The following is a 6,048-nucleotide window of genomic DNA, read 5'->3' on the forward strand; positions in this document are numbered from 1 at the left end:
AAAATTGATATACTTTATATAAATTCTTACACTTGGTCAGCATGTTTACAGCCATCGAATTTAGGTTATTTACAGCCTCAACTTAGCTGTCTACTACGTAGGCTACCGGAATACGAGAATGCCTTTCGGAACACACATAAAAAGTTCACCTCTTAAAATGACTGAAAAATAGGTCACGTGCAGTCCCCTTGCTAACTTTTTTTCTAGCAGCATGTAACTAAGATTTTCGTTCACGCTTTCTCAATACGTCAGGATGTCGGTAGCCGCCGTTCGCACTGGGGCATTTATTAGCGTCACAGACGTCCCGCTACACGAAGTGCCACATTTTTATCACTTATTGCTAAAACCGTCAGCCCTTCCGCGTATTTAACATTAATTTAACGTAGATTCTTAATAGGCACTGAGTAACTATCAGAAGGATCTTCAGTAGCAATCCACATTAGACCAATCCACACATATAGATAAGAATTGAAAATACGACACTCATTTGTCTCAAAAAGAAAAAAATAAAAACTCAAGAAGTTTTATGCGAGATCACTAATGTATGATTATTATGGCTCTACCAATATCAGAAATATAAAATAGAGGGTGGCTAAGGTTGAATTTAATGCCTACTTGAAATGATTGTCGCCGATGTAATAGTGAAGGTCGTCGTTTCTGCCCACCAGTTTTTGTACGCGTTAAGAGATTGTGTGAGCAGATATTTGCGATCCGTCAACTTGTGTTGACTGGGCTTCATGTACCGCTTAATATATTTATGCTATAGATTCTATTTTACGGCTCCGTCACGGAGACGCTAATATGCCAGTACGTTAGACAACGTTAGCTCCGTAGAATATGGGGTACGCAAGACGTCTATTCACTCGAGGTCGATGAACACATTTTAGATGATGTTTATATGGCTTCGCGTTGTCATGAAGCAATATGACCTGATCTCTGTTGTCAGGTCTTCCCCTTTGAATAGGCTGGTTGACTCTATAAAATTGGGTCAAATAAACATGTCGATCAAGTCGTGAAAAATTATTCCTAGTGAATCAGCCCCTTGCAGTTTCACCAAACGTAAAAAAATAGCCTTCCTCGAACGAGGAGCTGATTAAGCCCTAAACCCTCACTTCTTTTCTAAAGTCACGCATTCGAATTAGTGTTTCATGTTAGCATGCAGAAACCACTACTCATCACAGGCGGCAGTTCTGTGCAAAATCGGTTATTATGTCCTCGTAGCGCTTCTAGCATTAAGCTGTGACTCCTTGCTGGATTCATAGATGTCATGAACTGCCCAGTCTTGAAGTCTCTGTGTGAACGCAAGAGATTTAATAGGTTTAGCAACCGTGGTGTGGCTGCAGCCTATCTTTTCGGCCAATGCCCATCTTATTTGTCGGCCGCGTTCGTTCAAAGATGCCTACAAACGCGTACCGTCAAACTCAGATAGTCGGCCAACGTAGGAGCAATCTTTATACCGTTTCCAACCTTGGCAGGCCATTTAGGGGTAGCGTCGCTAGCGCACATAAGACAAATGCCCTGATCTGTTTCCGCAGCGTTTTAACTTCAATAGGGTATAACATAGGAGGTGTTTAAATGCCCTCTTCCTTTACCTTAGGCGTCCATTTTGGAGGCGTTTTTTTTTCAACTTGACATTGCATTCATAATACAGCACTATTAAAAGCAACAACTGAGAGGACAAGGAGACAGAAAACTTTATTTTGAAAGCGTGGGCATGGACACCTAATGGACATGATTAATGAGAAATAGAAAACAATACTAAGTGTCGGAGAATCTTTTTTATTTGAGCTAAATAGTAGTAGACCAAGCTTTTTATTATTGTTAGCGCGACGTGCAGGGAAACGGAATTCACCAGTACGGAAGAAATCAGGAAGATAAATGTATCACGCTGCTTCGGTAGACAAGAAGTATACTTGGATATCGGGTATTGTTATTATTACGTCCTATTATGTACCAGTGAACGGATGCCCTGTTCATTCTCGTGAAGATCCATGGTACTTGTACGAGCGTAGAACTACTAATGTATCAGCATGACGTATGTTATACCAGGCTAACCGGGTGAAATTTTCGTTAACAGAATGCACCCTCCTTACTAGTTAAACCTTGAAAAACCAACTTGGGCTGCTAGAAAGTGGTAAATGCGAGCCCTTCGACTACTCCCAGAGCAAATTGCGTGAATCAACCTCATTTTGAAAGTGATTACGGTCGTACTTTGGCAGTCTTGTTTAGTAGTCAAATATTGTTTGTAGCCATCACCAGTTGAAATCATTCACAAAATAGTCCTAATACTAAACTCTGTGCTGAAGAAGGCCACTCCGTGATACAGCAGCCTAGTTCGAAAACGAGAATAATCAAGGTACGCGAATCGTTATCATCAATCATTAGTCAAAGTTCTCTGGGTCTAGTTACCACGTCGGTCCCAACGAAAGATGGCGTTGCGAATGGATAGCTTTGACGTGCTCCTTCTGAGAAAGTTTGTTTGAATCAGTGAAAAAGGGACAAAGACTTAATGCGGAATATGTTTGTAGACTTCTATCGTCCACCATTGTAGCTTAAATTACTAATCGATGAACGTAAGATACGCATACTCAGAGTAAGTCCCACGCTTTGGAAATTGGCTGTACCTAATACTGTATTAAATAAATAAATTATAGACATCGTAATTCCAACAAATCAACGAGAGATCTCAGGGAGTACTTTCGACTGCTAGCCAATACCTTTGTCTTTTCAAGTTGATATACGCATTTATACATTTTGTCATGAGCGACTTCCGTATGTCTTGCTTCGCAGTGCACCGCGTTCTGTACTTCCATGTTGATTTGAAATACACACACGACGTAGTGCCAAGAAGCTATTTTAAGCACGACAAATCTAAAAAAAAAAGGAAGTCTACATAATCAACATTGAAGAGTAACCGCTAAACAAAATGAAAACATACTTTATTGGCAACTCTTGCGTCAAATTGTGTTTTCGCGCTATTGAATCCGGGAACGGCACTATGGTTTAGCTCTCGGGGGTAGCAGCCCACGCTACTACCCTGGTAGGTTGAGTTAGCTTTAGTTACTCTTCTATCTTTAGAGCACTGCAGGATAACACTGACGCTATTATAATTCACATTAATCTGCGTATAGGCCTCGTAACTTAAATAGTCCACGGAAGAGGAAAAGCGGTAACTAATGTACATTGTTTCCAACTATATATGTTTAATGAATACGGCTAAGATGACAAGTATATAATTTTACACGGTATTAGACAGAAGAGCATTTAATGACACCTCTAGTGACTTTCCTCGCGGAGTTCAGAAGCGGACAAACAAGATTTGTTTACTTATTCAGTACACGCTTCTTTCAAACTCTTCATAATAAAGCAATAAACGGGTGGATAAAAGCTTTACTCCAGGCAAAAACTGGGCCTAGTAATTGTCTTTGATCATTAACTAACTAATATTATAATTGGCGTCCAATGATCTTTAGACACAGGTTCCACATGGTGTGAAATAACAATGAGTAACTTATCTAATTTACTAACTAGATCCATTTCACTATGTGTATGTTAATTCTGGATACTTTGTACTACTGTTAAATGCTGGCTTTGCAACTTATCCATTACACATTACTGCAGGTCCAATTATACCTTGTTAGAAGCGGTTCCTGCATATGCCAAAAATTTAATGGGCTGGAAATCATTTTAGAGTTGAATAACTTTCAGACTTACGATAGGCATAGACTTGAAGCGATGTGCTCGCCAGAGTCATTACCGTGACACACTTCTAATTCGGTCTCAATATTAAGCTTGACTTTTTATGTTTTTGATTTTCCATTTCGTTATTGTATGGAAACCATAAAACGAAGTACTTATTTTGCTCACATTGCTAGAGAATACAGGAATCCAGCTGACACTATAACTGCCACAACAGGATCGCACGCTAATTCATGCAAGGTTTTATCGTTGGTCGCAGAAAAAATGGCCTAACTTCGAGATGAACTCGTTGCCGGCTTACCAATAGACCCGCTATTATGGAAAAGCTGTATAATACATAATTAACTCAGTTGATACAGCACAAAAACGGATTTTATCAAAGTTCATTCATTTACCTTCGCTGGTAGCAGTCTAAAACTTCATACATAAAGGTCAACGATACAGTATACCAATATAGGGGTGAGCAACTAGCATCTTTAAAAAACTCTTCGGCGTGTAGGTCACACGAGTTCCTTTGAATGAATAAAACTAATTTAAGAGATTCGTTAAGTGTCCCGAAATGAGCGGCTGATATTTATCAACAATCCGCCCGGTATTTGAAATACCTATATATATGTATATATATATATAGTCAGGCTCGTGGAAGCTCGGTTTCCTGCAGAGTTAATACTAAAACCCATGTATGGTAAGGCGAGTCTTTAGCCGGTTCACTGGTTCCTCATCGGATCCGATGTAAAAAACTTCCACCGATCTTCACTCACAATTTTCAAGGTTGGTTCTAAGGACTTCCGTTAATGGGGAACTCACAGCGACGGCGCAGGTCCTCGGACAACAATAGCAAGTCGGATAGGAGACACTCGATACTCCCTAAAATGAATTTTATCCGTCTCTATTGAGTTACCAAAAAGCGTCGACTGTTTGTTTAACTAGATGTCAGTCACATCGTTCGGTCAACATAAATCGCATCGGGTCAGTGTTGGTGTAAGTTCAAAGTTAAGATTTTACGGCAGTAGGTGTGCTAAGGTTTTCTGAATGACTGTATTTAGACTTAGGATAGAGTGGCTTGGAGGTGAATAAATCCCATTACCCTGTCACGTTTATCATAATGCTGCCCAGATATGTGAATTTTTGTGTTTTTTTATCGCCAAAATGTCTCCTAACACCAAACGGCCCATAAATGGTTTTGTCTTTTTCGTTCTGGACATTTCAATGTCCTGCCTTCCTCTGCCTAGTAATAGAAAAATTGTGTAAAAAAAATGATACAATTGTTGCGAAAGATCCACGTGTGAGTAGCTATAACATCGCCAAGGAGCCAAAAAATCCACTACCAAACAGTTTTAAACTATTTGAAAAGAGCTGTCTATGATAAAAAAAAAAAAAAAACTGTAGGTGCTACATATATTAGCGCAAAGTAATTTAGTAGATCGATGAAATTTTACCAAAATGTGGCCATTTTTTAGCCTTTTTCTATAAAAAAAAAAAAAAAAAAAAAAAAAACCTAATTACGAACGTAGATCCCATACGCAAGAAATGTGTAAACAGAAGAAAAAAGTAGGAACGTGTACTCCGCAGTACGTGGAACAATTTAGACGGACGCGAAAGAAGGTAATGCTATGGTAAGGTTGAGAAGGAACTGTGCGTTTTAGGTTTCTGTTGCCTGGCGAAGCGATTGATTTTGTCCAGTACTGTCAGCAACTAACAAGGTCTCGATAGACCATTGAAAAAATCGACAAGGATTAGTGACAAGAAAAAAAAAGCGCCGTCTTCCACCATGACAACGCCAAACTACATACAGCTGTAACACCTACTTCGCTTCGCCTGTTTCTGAGTTGAACAGCTGCCAAAGCAGCGAGAGAGATACTTATGCCGTATATAGCGAGAGCTTTAGCGGGGACTGCTAGAAAGGGTTTGCTAAATTCGTAGATGGAACCTCTTACCTACAGAATGCACCCAATTCCGCTCAGCCATTCAAGATCGATCGATGAAAACCCCGGGTTAATTTATGGAACTCTATCAGGAATTAGGAAGGCTGGGTGCATCACAGACTGGGTGAAGTGGACGAGGAAATAAGGTTTACCATGACTCTCATTTTGCCTAGCAATACGCAAAATACGCAGCCACAATGACAGGCTTCTGCACAGAACTGCGACTGGTAACAAGAAGTAACGTATCCACGTTTACGTAAAGCAAAGAAAGTAAAACAAAAGGTGTTTATTCATTATACATAATCGGTCCACTAAAGTTAGTACGATAGGAATCAACAAAATGTTTTCAAAATCCTCATATCCAAAAGATGTATTCAATACTCTTGCTACAAGCCTTATCGTTCTTCCTATAAGGAAACTTTTT

At 39.6% G+C, this 6,048-nt stretch overlaps 1 long non-coding RNA gene across 2 annotated transcripts; it reads right to left on the minus strand.

Moving 5' to 3' along the window:
* Nucleotides 1–2,248: 2,248 nt before the first annotated feature.
* Nucleotides 2,249–3,949, minus strand: LOC111255480 (uncharacterized). 2 transcript variants are annotated; one of them, XR_015328634.1, is made up of 3 exons: nucleotides 3,715–3,949; nucleotides 2,718–2,871; nucleotides 2,249–2,330 (listed from the first exon to the last, which is right to left on the minus strand). It is a non-coding gene; the product is annotated as an uncharacterized LOC111255480 (long non-coding RNA). The 2 variants fall into 2 exon arrangements; XR_002675504.2 differs by having other exon boundaries at nucleotides 2,251–2,465.
* Nucleotides 3,950–6,048: the final 2,099 nt, after the last annotated feature.

The sequence above is a fragment of the Varroa destructor genome, unplaced genomic scaffold (assembly GCF_002443255.2).
Source record: "Varroa destructor unplaced genomic scaffold, Vdes_3.0 BEIS01000001.1, whole genome shotgun sequence".
Lineage (NCBI taxonomy): Eukaryota > Metazoa > Arthropoda > Arachnida > Mesostigmata > Varroidae > Varroa > Varroa destructor.